At 44.5% G+C, this 14,756-nt stretch overlaps 1 protein-coding gene across 1 annotated transcript in view; it reads left to right on the top strand.

Moving 5' to 3' along the window:
* The first annotated feature begins 3,411 nt into the window (after positions 1–3,411).
* Positions 3,412–14,756, top strand: part of LOC307066612 (zinc finger protein 550-like) — a 35,410-nt gene continuing 24,065 nt past the window's right edge. The window contains exons 1-2 of the mRNA XM_079723815.1: positions 3,412–3,434; positions 8,145–8,286. The gene's annotated coding sequence lies outside the window, so the exon portion shown is untranslated. The remainder of the gene's footprint in view (positions 3,435–8,144; positions 8,287–14,756) is intronic.

The following is a 14,756-nucleotide window of genomic DNA, read 5'->3' as shown; positions in this document are numbered from 1 at the left end:
AATGAAAAAGAAATGAAGGAAATGATAGCAAAGATCAATAAAACTAAAAGCTGGTTCTTTGAGAAGATAAGCAAAATTGATGAACCATTAGCCAGACTCATCAAGAAAAACAGGGAGAAGACTCAAATCAATAGAATTAGAAATGAAAAAGGAGAAATAACAACTGACACTGCAGAAATACAAAGGATCATGAGAGATTACCACAAGCAACTCTATGCCAATAAAATGGACAACCTGGAAGAAACGGGCAAATTCTGAGAAATGCACAACCTGCCAAGACTGAACCAGGAAGAAATAGAAAATATGAACAGACCAATCACAAGCACTGAAATTGAAACTGTGATGAAAAATCTTCCAACAAACAAAAGCCCAGGACCAGATGGCTTTACAGGCGAATTCTACCAAACATTTAGAGAAGAGCTAACACCTATCCTTCTCAAACTCTTCCAAAATATAGCAGAGGGAGGAACACTCCCAAATGCATTCTACGAGGCCACCATCACCCTGATAGCTAAACCAGACAAAGATGTCACAAAGAAAGAAAACTACAGGCCAATATCACTGATGAACATAGATGCAAAAATCCTCAACAAAATACTAGCAAACAGCATCCAACAGCACATTAAAAGAATCATACACCATGATCAAGGGGGGTTTATTCCAGGAATGCAAGGATTCTTCAATATATGCAAATCAATCAACGTGACACACCATATTAACAAATTGAAGGAGAAAAACCATATGATCATCTCAATAGATGCAGAGAAAACTTTCAACAAAATTCAACACCCATTTATGATAAAAACCCTGCAGAAAGTAGGCATAGAGGGAACTTTCCTCAACATAATAAAGGCCATATATGACAAACCCACAGCCAACATCGTCCTCAATGGTGAAAAACTGAAAACATTTCCACTAAGATCAGGAACAAGACAAGCTGGCCCACTCTCACCACTTATTCAACATAGTTTTGGAAGTTTTAGCCCCAGCAAACAGAAGAAAAGGAAATAAAGGGAATCCAAATCAGAAAAGAAGAAGTAAAGCTGGCACTGTTCGCAGATGACATGATACTATACCTAGACAATCCTAAAGATGCTACCAGAAAACTACTAGAGCTATTCAATGAATTTGGTAAAGTAGCAGGATACAAAATTAATGCACAGAAATCTCTGGCATTCCTATATACTAATCATGAAAAATCTGAAAGTGAAATCAAGAATGCACTCCCATTTATCATTGCAACAAAAAGAATAAAATATCTAGGAATAAACCTACCTAAGGAGACAAAAGACCTGTATGCAGAAAATTATAAAGACACTGATGAAAGAAATTAAAGATGATACAAATTGATGGAGAGATATAGCATGTTCTTGCATTGGAAGAATCAACATTGTGAAAATGACTCTACTACCCAAAGCAATCTACAGATTCAATGCAATTCCTATCAAACTACCACTGGCATATTTCACCGAACTAGAACAAAAATTTCACAATTTGTATGGAAACACAAAAGACCCCAAATAGCCAAAGCAATCTTGAGAATGAAAGATGGAGCTGGAGGAATAAGGCTCCCTGACTTCAGACTATACTACAAAGCTACAGTAATCAAGACAGTATGGTACTGGTACAAAAACAAATATAGATCAATGGAACAGGATAGACAGCCCAGCGATAAACCCATGCACATATGGTCACCTTATCTTTGATAAAGCAGGCAAGAATATACAGTTGAGAAAGGAGAGCCTCTCCAATAAGTGGTGCTGGGAAAACTGGACAGGTACATGTAAAACTATGAAATTAGAACACTCCCTAACACCATACACAAAACTAAACTCAAAATGGATTAAAGACCTAAATGTAAGGCCAGAAACTATCAAACCCTTAGAGGAAAACATAGGCAGAGCACTCTATGACATAAATCACAGCAAGATCCTTTTTGACCCACGTCCTAGAGAAATGGAAATAAAGCCAAAAATAAACAAATGGGACCTAATGAAACTTGAAAGCTTTTGCACAGCAAAGGAAACCATAAACAGGACGAAAAGACAACCCTCAGAATGGGAGAAAATATTTGCAAATGAAGCAACTGACAAAGGATTAATCTCCAAGGTTTACAAGCAGCTCATGCAGTTCAATAACAAAAAACAAATAACCCAATCCAAAAATGGGCAGAAGACCTAAATAGACATTTCTCCAAAGAAGATATAGATTGCCAACAAACACATGAAAGAATGCTCAACATCATTAATCATTAGAGAAATGCAAATCAAAACTACAATGAGATACCATCTCACACCAGTCAGAATGGCCATCACCAAAAAATCTGGAAACAATAAATGCTGGAGAGGTTGTGGAGAAAACGGAACACTCTTGCACTGTTGGTGGGAATGTAAATTGATACAGCCACTATGGAGAACAATATAGAGGTTCCTTAAAAAACTAAAAATAGAACTGCCATAAGACCCAGCAATCCCACTACCGGGCATATACCCTGAAAAAACCATAATTCAAAGAGAGTCACGTACCAAAATGTTCATTGCAGCTCTATTTACAATAGCCAGGACATGGAAGCAACCTAAGTGTCCATCATCAGATGAATGGATAAAGAAGATGTGGCACATATATACAATGGAATATTACTCAGCCATAAAAAGAAACGAAATTGAGCTATTTGTAGTGAGGTGGATGGACCTAGAGTCTGTCATACAGAGTGAAGTAAGTCAGAAAGAGAAAAACAAATACCGTATGCTAACACATATATATGGAATCTAAGGGGGAAAAAATGTCATGAAGAACCTAGGGGTAAGACAGGAATAAAGACACAGACCTACTAGAGAATGGATTTGAGGATATGGGGAGGGGGAAGGGTAAGCTGTGACAAAGTGAGAGAGTGGCATGGACATATATACACTACCAAACCTAAAATAGATAGCTGGTGGGAAGCAGCCACATAGCACAGGGAGATCAGCTCGGTGGTTTGTGACCACCTAGAGGGTTGGGATAGAGAGGGTGGGAGGGAGGGAGATGCAAGAGGGAAGATATATGGGAACATATGTATATGTATAACTGATTCACTTTGTTATAAAGCAGAAACTAACACACCATTGTAAAGCAATTACACTCCAATAAAGATGTTTTTAAAAAAAAGAAAAAAGAAAAAAAGAGGAAAGGGGCAGTTGTAGGTAGCAGTTGGTAAGTAGCAGTGCCAAGACTAGAGAAAAACTCGCCTAGAACTTGAGTCTTCCAGGCTAACAGTTGAAACCAGAGTGTTGCACAGTCGATACATACAGATCTCTCTCTCTTCTCTCCAGGGTGGAACTTCTCAAGCCAACGCATTGACTTGTGACCAGCTCATCTGGACCCACAACCTTAGATACATACACAAACACCCTGAGTGTTTGGCCTCCTGCTGGCTCTAGGAGAACAGAGAACAGGTTAAGTTTGTTTGACATAACTAGAAGAACTGAGACTGTTCCCAGCAAAGTAAGCTTCATTCATGGGGGACAGTGGTCACCTGCCATTCTAGAGGAAGCTTTTGCCTCCTAGTTGCTGAGATCCTAGTTCTTGCGTGAGAAGATAATGAATGGGTTGCTGCCCCCACACTTCTGTCCCCAAAGAATCCCTGGGTAGGTGACTAGGATGCCCCAATGGCAAGGCTGCTGCTTGCTGGGTCCACCAAAGAGGCACATTTGATCTGGTCAAAGGTAGGTGAAAAAAATGCCTGAAGCACAGGTATTTTCTCAGGGGTGTCAGCTCCTACAAAGTGAAAGGGGGTGTCCTGGCTGGGTAAGCCCCAAGTGTTCTGACTGAAAGCAAGACTAGAGGTGTCTTCCTAAAAGTGTATGATGTTGTCCCATCTGAGTGCAACAGATATGCTCTGGCCATGAGCACCCCCAGCAGCTCTGAATGATGGTAGAACCAGAAGTATCTCCAAACACAGGTCTGGTGCTGTCTCCTCCCATTGCACCACCTGTACTCTGGACTCATGGACCCAGATGCTCTGATGCTCTGTATTCATGGACAGTAGTTTCTCCAACCACAGATGTGGTGCCAGCCCCTCCAACATAAATGGATATTCGGTGGCCACGTGGCCGTGAGGTGTCTGACAGAAGGCGTGAAGAGAAGTACCTCCAGGCATGTGTTTCTTCTCAGTGACGCAGGCTTCTCCAATAGTAACAGGTCTGCTCTTGCCATATGGGCCCAAGCACTCTGACCAGCTTCAGGAAGAGAAAGACTGACTCTCCATCACAGTTATCGTCCTGGCCTTTCCCGTTGCAACACATGTGTTCTGGACAAGTGGAATCCAGGTGTTCTGATTGTAGGTGGAAACATAAGGGCCTCCAAATACAGGCATGGTGGTGACCCCACCCACTGCAACTGATGTGCTTTGGCCAGATGGTTTCCAGGTGATCTGAACACAGGGAGGAACCTGACACATGCTCCTTCTCAATGATGCTGTCTCCTCCAGCTTTGGCTGGGCGAGTCCCAGGTGGTCTCCCTTTTTAGGCAAGAAGAAAAGTGTCTGCCAGGGAAGTTTTGCTCTCAGTAGTGCTGGCCTCTCTAATTGTAACAGAGGTGCTATAGGCTGGCAGAACCCTGGTGTTCAGGTCCTAGGCCTCCTCCAACAAGAGTTGTGGTGCTGGGTGTCCCTCTTGGCTCTGTCCTAAAGCTGAGCACTTCAGACATGGAGCTGGGCTCTGGGGCAGACACACTGACCCCAGAGCTGTCATGGCCCAAAGGAGCTGCAGGTGCCATGAATAGATTTGGGTCTGGAGTGGTGTTAACAAAAGGTGAGCTATGCCTGGTGCTCGGCATCCTGCTGATGGCTCTGAGGCAAGAAGTGGTAGCTGGGCAAATGGGGAAAAACACCTGAGATGCCAGCAAAGGCGGGCTGGGTGCTGACAGAGATGCCAAAGGTGGATCATGGGAATATCACATATGCAAAAGCTGACTGAGTTAGGCCCTCACGGGGTGCCTGGGCTGCAGTAGAGGTTAAGTCTGAAGCTTGTACTGGGACTGCCGTGTTTCCTAAGGGGTAAGTGATACCAAAGCTGTTTGGTGGGGGAGCCTGTCAGGAGGAACCTAGGAAGGGGGCATTGTAGCCATATCGATTTCATCAGAGTCAAAAGCAGGCTTGGATGCCCAGTTGGCTGAGGACTTGGCTGCCGTAAACCAGGCAACTGCAAAAGCAGTGATGGATAGGCTAGTAAAGACAGGAGCACTGGGGAGAGGGACTCCCTGCTGTTGCCTACTGGGGACTCCAAATGTGACTGAGAGGTGACTCCTGGGTCAAAGGAGAGGTTCAAAGTTGGGGTAGGGCTCCTGGCAGAAATGCAGGTGGACTGGTAGAGACTGGAACCTGTTCCACACTGGATTGAGTGGTCAAATGGGAGGGAGCTGCCACTGGATCCTGGGGGAGACCAGGAGATAAAAGCCTGGGAAAGAAGAGTGGTGCCCATGTCAGTTACACCTAATCCCAAAGCAAGCTGGGAGGTAGGTCGAGTCTGCTGACATGCTGACTCCAACGGCGGAAGTGATGGGGAAGCAGCGATGGGCTGGCCAGTGAATACTGAGGTACTGGTGGAAGTGAGGGAGGAACACAGTCAGTTGGATGAATGTGTGGGTGACAGCTGATCTGAAACAGGAGCTGGCTAGGGGCGGGGGAGAAGCTTGCTAAAAGAAGTTACCCATGAAAAACAATGTGTTTGCTGTCTGATACTGGAGTGCAATACCCAGTTTGGAGCTGCCTCTTAGATACCTACCCTTCCAAGGCAAACCACACACTAATGCTGTGACACAGAGCTGGAACGGGTGACAGACTGGGGCCATGCCAGCAAAGGTGGGAAAAAGGTGCCGAAGGGCAAAGGCCAGGGCCCAGTGGCCCTTCCCCAGTTCCTTTGGGATTCCCACACCTGGTTGCAGATGTTTGGCACCAGATGTCCCCCTGTGCTACATGAGCACTGCTCAGGACTGCTGGTGCTTGGTGCCAGCAGAACTGGGACCACAAGGGCACAGGGTCTGCAGCCTCCTCAGCACTTGGTCCAGGGCAGAAGCTGCAGCCATCTGTGCCTCTGGGTCTGCTGGCCCTTTCTCCATGAGTCACAGGAAGGCAGAGCCTGCTCAGAGCCAAGTGCTGGAGCAACCTAGATCTTGACAAAGTGGGTCCTGGCTTACCCGAGGTCAGTGAAAGAGAGACAGGGATGGAGAGGACAGGCATGGCCTCTGTTTCCTGCAGATACTGGTGCACCCAGGTGGCTAAGGATGGCTGCAGCAGGGCATGTGCTAAGATGGGGAAGGAGTGACCAAGCAGCACGGGCTGCAACTGACGCCAGCCTCTTGCTTTCGGGCAGCCACGACAGACCACATCAGTTTACCCACACATACTCCCAGTCTCATGCTAGTAGCTCAGGGCTACTGGACATTGCCTCCTCCAGGGACCTCTCTAGGTGTGCCTCCATGACCACCCTGGAAAAGCAGAAGTCCTCAGTGTCCCCAGAAGGGCTGGGGAGTTTTCTGAGGTGGGGCAAGAGCACCCTGACCTGACTTGACCAGACAGATGCTGCACCCCACAACATCCTTTCCAGGCAGGCAGGTACTCTTCAATTCTTTTTATATTGTTTACAAATTACAAAGAGCATTTAACCCTTAGAACCTTCCTCAGGCCACATGCATGGTAGTGGAGAAACCAGGATTTGAACTGAGGCTGTCTGATTCCAGAGCTCATGCATTATCTGCCTGACTGTGGTGGCTCCTCTTCACGTAGGCATCATGGGCATGCAGTGCATAGTAGGAGGTCTGAATTCCTTCAACTCATAAGGCACCCACAGGCCACACTGGGCTCTGCTCTCCTCAGGAGATGTAGGACAGAGATCAACAACTGTCAGGATAACCTGTCAGGCATTGTCTTCCAGTTGAACCTTTCGGGAAACCACACAGCTGTTTGTGAGTGACCTTCTCCCAGATGCTAGGACAAGATGAACAGCAAATGAGTGCAGACTCCACTCTGGTTTAAAAGCCTTATGTTCCAAGGCATAATCTCTTGTGATAATTCCACAGCCCTTCTTTGCCTTGAGACAAAGGAAATCCCTCCAATTCCTAACTTACTGAGAGATTTTTTTTGCAAGGGATGTTAAACTTTGTCAATTACTTTACACATATTTGAGAGATTCACATGGCTTTTCTCCTTTATTTTCTTAACATGGTAAATTACATTGATTGATTCTAAATATTAAACTAACCTTGCGTTCCTGGTACAAATTTCATTTGGCCACAATAGATTATCTTTCCATATTTAGTTAGATTTGATTTCCTAAAATGTTAAAGATTTTCATATCTATGTTCATGAGGTATATTAATCTGTATGTTTCTGTATTACTATGCTGTAGTATCAGTTTAATGCTACCCTCATAGAATAAATTAGGAAAAGCTGCCTCTTTCCCTATTCTCTGAGAGTTTATGTAACACTGGTAAAATATCTTCCTTATATATTTGATGAAATTCACCAGGAAAATTATTTGGACCTGCAAGTTTCTTCCTGGAAGAATAATCACTTGTTACCCTCTTAATGTCTTCCAGATCTGTAGCTATATCCCCCTTTCTTCTTTGATGTTGGTAATTTGAATTTTCTTTTTATTTCTTGATCAATCTTAGTAAACATTTATCAATTTTATTAGTCTTTTGAAAAATCCACTTTTAGCTCTGTTAATTTTCTCTACTGTAGATTTTCTTTTTCTACTTATATGTTTGTTACTTATTTCTACTTTGGATTTAACTTGATTTCTATTTCTCTGTTTTTAAGATGGAAAACTAAATCATTGCTTTTAGATATTACTTACTTTTTAATATACACACTTAAAGCTGCAACATTCCCTTAAGCACTGCTTTAACTGCACTCCACAAATTTTGATAAGTTGTTTTTAATTATCATTCATTTCAAATTATTTTCTAATTTGCCTTGTTATTTCTTTGACCCATTGCTTATGTAAAAGCACATGTTGCTTTATTTATAAATATTTAAGGACGTTCTAGATACATTAGTTTTTGGTTTCTACTTTAATTCCATTGTATGTATTCAATCTTTTTTTTTTTTTTTTTCCGGTACGCGGGCCTCTCACTGTTGTGGTCTCTCCCGTTGCGGAGCACAGGCTCTGGACGCGCAGGCTCAGCGGCCATGGCTCACAAGCCCAGCCACTCCGCGACAGGTGGGGCCTTCCCGGACTGGGGCACGAACCCGTGTCCCTTGTATCGGCAGACGGACTCTCAACCACTGCACCACCAGGGAAGCCCGTATGTGTTCAATCTTTTGAAATTTGCTGAGACTTATTTTTTCACACAGTATATGCCTATCTTTGGGAATAGTCTATGTTCACTTGAAAAAGCATGTGTGTTCAAATAATTTTGGGTATATTGTTTAAAATGCAATTAAGTCAAGATAAAATTTCTGTACTCATTTGGTTTTTGTCTACTTTTTCTAACTATTCATGAGAAAGAAATGTTAACATCTCCAATCATAATTGTAATTTGTATATTATCGTTTATTTTGCCTTATATATTTTAAGTTCCTCTATTAAGTTCATAAATATTTAAGATATTTATACCTTCTCAATGAAGAGTCCTTAATAAAAGTGTGTCTTCTGCTATAAAAAATACATTTTTTAATGTGCACCAGAATACATGGACAGAAACTTTCACAGCAGCATCCTTTTGATTACTGGTAACTGAAAGCAATACAAAGGTGCATCAGCAGTAGCATGGATAGATAAATTGCTTGCTCAACAGCAATTTAAATGGATGATACACAGATACATGGAATAACACGGGCAAATCTTTATTTATTTTGGCTGCGTTCGGTTTTCCTTGCTGCACAGGGGCTTTCCCTAGTTGCGGTGAGTGGGTGTCACTCCTCACTGCAGTGTGCAGGCCTCTCATTGTGGAAGCCTCTCCTGTTGCAGAACACAGGTTCCAGGCGTGCAGGCCTCAGCAGTTGCAGCACGTGAGCTCAGCAGTTGTGGTATGCAGGCCCCAGAGTGCAAGGGCTCCAGTAGTTGTGGCACTTGGGCTCCACAGCTGCGGCCCTCGGACTCCATGGCATGCGGGCTTCAGTATTTGTGGTGCACAGGCCCAGTAGTTGTGGCTCTCAGGCTCTAGGGCACAGGCTCAGTAGTTATGGCGCATGAGCTTAGTTGTGCCGCTGCATGTGGGATCTTCCCGGACCAGGGATTGAACCCCTGTCCCCCACACTGGCAGGGAGGTTCCCAGCCACTGTGCCATCAGGAAAGTCCCAACATGGGCAAATCTTAAAAGCATTTATTGTGAAGAAGATACAAGGGCAAACAGAACACATAATATATGATTCCATTCATATAAAGATCAATAACAGCCACAATCAAATTCTATTTTTAGGACTCATAAGCCATAGTAAGAACTATCCAAAAGTCAGGTAATACCTAGTTTTCAAATTAGGATATGGGATTCCTCTTGGTGTTGGGGGAAGATCCCATTGTGACTGGGATGGATCACTCAGGACTATGGGCACTGCTAATATTCTTTTGTATTGTCTTTAGTGGTAGTTAGTTACATAGGTATCAACTTTAGAAAGATTCGTTAAAACCTACATAAATATTTTAAAATTTCCTATGTGTATGCCCAATCCACAATGCTATGGGTGAAATTGTGTTTCCCCCAAATTCATATGTTGGAAGTTCTAACCCCTAGTACCTCAGAATGTGACTGTATTTGGAGATAGGGCTTTTAAAGAGATGATTAAGGTAAAATGAGGTCATAGGGGTGGGCCCTACTCCAATATGACTGGTGTCCTTATAAGAAGAGGAGATTGGGACGCAGACAACATGGACTGAAGGACAACCACGTGAGGACACAGAGAGCCAAGGAGAGGCCTCAAAAGAAACCGACCTTCCAATACCTTAATATTGGACTTCCAGGCTCCAGAACTGTGAAAAAATAAATTTCTGTAGGTTAAACCACCCAATATGTGGTACTTTGTTATGGCAGCCATGGCAAACTAATGCACATACTAAGTTTTCTTTAAGGGAAAAATTGGGATAAATGTAAATGCGGTTCTTACATTAAGTGCAACCACCATATGAAAACAGACAAAATGTGTGAATTTTAATGCAGCTAAAAAAAAAATACCTGACTTACTGCAATGAAAACACGAAGAAAAAGAATTGTGTAAATGGAACATTGATTAAAAAGAAAAAAAGACTGGGTATTAGGCTTAAGTCCCAGGTCTGTTCGTCATCATGGACAGGAGTGAGATGTCAACAGAAGTCAGTATTAATTCCTCACAGACCCAGCATATGAAGCCCCAGGGGAATATTAGGTAAAGTAGAAAGATAAATCCATAAAAGTGAGTGAAATAAAATTAAAACTTTTCCCAAAATGATTCATTTGTTTTCAAAACCAGGGATAATCAGAATTACTTGGAAGCAAACTATTATGATTAAGACCATTGTCTGAAAGTCCGACAAACCATAATTTGAGTCAGGTTGTGCTGTGCAGTGGTGGCTGGCATCCAGAGCCTGTAATAATAAGTTTTCTCATGTTCTAAATTGACATGAGGAAACCTGAGTTGTGTGGATAAGTTGTTACTAAATTCATATAAATAATTCCAGACCTACTGTAAAGAAAATATAAAATCTGCTATAGAACCTATAGATAGATATGGATCTATAGATACAGATAAGCTTACAGATAAAAGGGAACTGCGGTAGGCAGAATTTTGGAACCTATTATCTTTTGCCTCCTGGTGTTACTCCCATGAATATATTAGGTTACATAGTAATGAGACTTTGCATATGTAAGTAAAATTACTAATCAACTGACCTTCAAATAAGGAGATTTTCCTAGATTGTTTGGGTGGGCCTATTCTAATCTCATGAACCCTTAGAAGCAGATAACTTTGGCTGGTGGTAAAAGAGGAAAAAAGAGAGAGTCAAAGCATGAGAGAAGCACTCAACCCACTGTTGCTAATTTGAACATCAAGGAGATCACATGGAAACCATGGGCAGGAAACGAATTCTACAAAACAAAAACAATGGTCCTGGAAGAGCACCCAGGGCCCCAGATGAAAACTGCCATCCTAGCCAATACCTTGATTTTTGGTCTTGTGAGACCCTATGCAGAAGACCTAGTTGAGCCCTCGAACTTGTGATCTACAGAGACTGTGAAAGCTGTGTTGTTTTAAGCTGCTAAGTTTGTGGTAATTTTTTTTATAGCAATGATAGAAAACAAATACAGGGACAGACATGCAAGAAGAAAGAACTGAGACAGAAGAATTCAGAGCAAGTCAGCGAATGTTCACTGCTCTGTGAGGTAGTTCTGACTGTGAGATGGGGTGGGATCAATGTGGATAAGGAAACTGCTTCATTTTCTGTGGCTTCATTGATTAATTATATACATTAGGTATAATGAAGTTAAGGTATATTTCATATATGATGCTTCACCATAAAATTACTCAGGTGTGAACTGGGTCAGCTACAGCAACTACAGAAAACAGATCATCTATACCATATCTATTTGACATTAAAAACACTTTTACAGGGCTTCCCTGGTGGCGCAGTGGTTGGGAGCCTGCCTGCCGATATAGGGGACATGGGTTCGTGCCCCGGTCCGGGAAGATCTCACATGCTGCGGAGCGGCTGGGCCCGTGAGCCATGGCCACTGAGCGTGCGTGTCCGGAGCCTGTGCTCCGCAATGGGAGAGGCCACAACAGTGAGAGGCCCATGTGCCGCCAAAAAACAAAAGGAAAACAGTTTTGCTTTCAGCCCATATTTTTTGGTCACTGTATGAGTTTTGTACTTTGCTATAAAATCCTGTACCAATCGCTAAACACTGAGACTTCTGTCATGGGAAGGGTGTTCCCAGTACCTGGGACTTTCAGTGCTAAAAGCAAGACAATCTGGTCAAATCAAGGCAATCGGTTACTCTTCCCACCCGGTTCCCCATTTTCGAAAACAACTATTCCTGGAAGTGCAGGCCAGAGAGGATAGGGTGGAAGCAACAGAGATCAGAGCTTCAGGCTGCTCAGGCAATTGTGTGTAGGCCTCCCATAAAATGGGATATGCATAGAGAAGCAGCCACAGAAATCTGTATGGGTTCCCCTGGCTTTTTGGTGGAAGACAGCTGGGTGGGTTCTGGACGAGATTCCTTTTTTTTTTTTTTTTTTTTTTTTTGCCACTCTGCTTGCGGGATCTTAGTTCTATGACCAGGGATCAAACCCATGCCCCTACACTGGAAGCACAGAGTCCTAACCACTGGACCGCCAGGAAATTCCCTGGACAAGATTCTATAAGACCTGGTGAGAACGGTTGCTGGGGGCTGAGCACTGAATGGGGGTTGCAGAGGTCTACAGTGTGAGATTCATTTGAATCCTGAGCAGCCAGAGGGGAGAGACCTCCTCCCTGAACACCCTGGGTGTTCAGTGGAGACTCCAGAGAGACCACACCTTAGAAGTAACCCTGTGCCCCAGCATGCATGCCCCTTCTCCAGAGGGCCGGTGGCTGCTGGTAGAGGGTTTCAGAGGAAATGGCCACAGGCACAGCTGACCCACAGCAGATGGAAACTTTCTCTTCAACTCGTTTTAAAGTTCTTTTTAACTTTCCCTGTCAGTTCTTGTAGCTAATCGGTCTCCTGCTAGTAGGGAGAAATGACAGGCCCCTGAGAGGATGCTTAGTCCTCTCCAGGGTGCTTTCCCAGGGTAGGAAACCAGCCTAAGTCCCTGGCTTCTCTCAGCACCTGGTCTCAGAAGCTGAGTCCCCATCACTCAGTTGGTCAGGAGCTGCGTCCCGCTTTCCGCCCAGGGGACTAAGTCTTGACCTTTGGCTCCAGAGGTTGTCTCCACTTCTCCCTCCTCAGGCTGAGTGCTCCAGGCTGGCTCTTAGGCCGAGTCCCAACCTTGACCAGCAGCCGCCAGGAGGTGCCCGAGGAGGGGCCAGCCTGCCAGCAGCAGCCATCCTGACTTGTGACTTCTCCTTAACCCCAGAGTGTCTGATTCAGTAGTTCTGGGTTCACAAATGAGAAGTTTCACTTCTAAAGAGTTCCCATGTGATGCGGTTGCTTCTGGTTCAAAGATCAAACTCAGAGAAGCAGTGTTCCAGGAAAGGCAATGCTGCATGCTGTGCCAGGCCCCAGTCCACAGGGCTGGAGGTTTGCTCACTCCAAGGGGCAGACCCCAGGAGTTCTCACCGACATTCCTGAAGGTCTCTGCAGTGTGTAAAACAGAGAAATGGCCACCTGGGGGTCCTAGTCCCTCCACTGCTAAGGGACCCTGTGAGGAAGCCCCAGGATGCAGGTGATCACAAACCCTGGCCAAGCTCCACCCACAGAAGGCCCCAAGCCACTTGTTTCTTCTGCCTGGAACTTAAAAAGAAAACAAAAAACCCTACATGGCTCATTCCTCACCTCCTTCTAGTGTTTACTCAATTATCCTCTTACTAAAGAGACCTCCCTTACTGCACTGTGTAATATTACAGCCTATCTCCCTACTTCTCAGCACACAATCACTCTTATCCATTCTACCTACTACTTTCTACTTATATTTATATAATTTAGTATTTCTTCTTTCATTTTGCCTGTCTTTCTTGAAAATAATATAAGCCCCGTGAAGGCAGGAGGTTTTGTCTCAATTGTTTCATGATGTCTCCCATGCGCCTAGAACAGATGTTCACTGAACATTTGTTAGAGCAATGAATGAACATGCCACCATAGATCCCTGTTCATTTTCACCATTTTGGTAACTCTACATGTCCTCTTCAGTTTTCCCTCTAAGCTGGAAGGGAATGCTCAGTATTTTCAAGAATGAAAAAGAATCACATTTGGAGATAACATCCTATCCTAGGTGTGGAACATCCTAGATAACAGGTGTGGAAGCACTTTGGGCCTCAGTGACACCATGGAATGATAATTCCATTTGGATTTGTAGCCTTTGGAGCATTGGAAATAATATGTTTAGCCTCTAAGAGCATGCTGAGCTTGATGGACTATGAAATAATACGTAACAACACTTTGGTGTTGGCTCGATTGCTGACAACACTGCCCAGAAATCCGGGTGCCTTCCCTTTGAGAGGAAGCAAAGTGCCTTTTCTGCGGCTTGCAGGGGATGAGGCACGCGCCCTTTGCCGCGTTAGGAGCTGTGACTATATTACCCAGAGTGCTCTGCGCAGAGTGGCAGCAGCGCTGATCCAATGAAGACACAGGAGGGGGGCAATCCGTCCTTGGCGTGAAGGATAGGGGCGGGACTTCCGGTCTCACTTTGTGACGGTCATTGTGACTGGCTTCGGTCTGGTTTACTTGACCGGTAGCTCCCGAGTGCTGGGTCGGGTTGGAGGTAGTTCCCGAGAGCTGGGTCGGGTTGGAGGTAGCTCCCGAGAGCTGGGTCAGGTTGGAGGCAACGGGAGGCTGAAAGGTCGAGAGAAGGTGTTGTCCTCACTACAAAGAGGTGAATCTGAGGCTCGGAGGGGGACTGTGCGTCGCGGCTGGGCTGGAAGTGGTGGTGGTGGAGTCCCCACCCTGGTCACCCGTCACTCCCGCCCACAGGCTCAGTTCTCAGAAGCCTCACTGATGGACCTGACACAAGTTGGTGCTGAGACCTTCAGGCCTTCCCCCGAACCACCCCCACTTTTGAATCCTAAAGCCCCAAATATTGGGAGCCTGTTCAGATCACTGAAGCCTAGGCCCGAGCATCCAGCACCTGCAGGGGTGTGAGAGGGGCCACTTGTGGGTGATATCCCCGTTTC

Source organism: Hyperoodon ampullatus (genome assembly GCF_949752795.1).
Source record: "Hyperoodon ampullatus genome assembly, chromosome: 18".
Classification (NCBI taxonomy): Eukaryota; Metazoa; Chordata; class Mammalia; order Artiodactyla; family Ziphiidae; genus Hyperoodon; species Hyperoodon ampullatus.
Note: the sequence above shows the minus strand (reverse complement) of the source record. Positions and strands in the feature narration are given on the sequence as shown.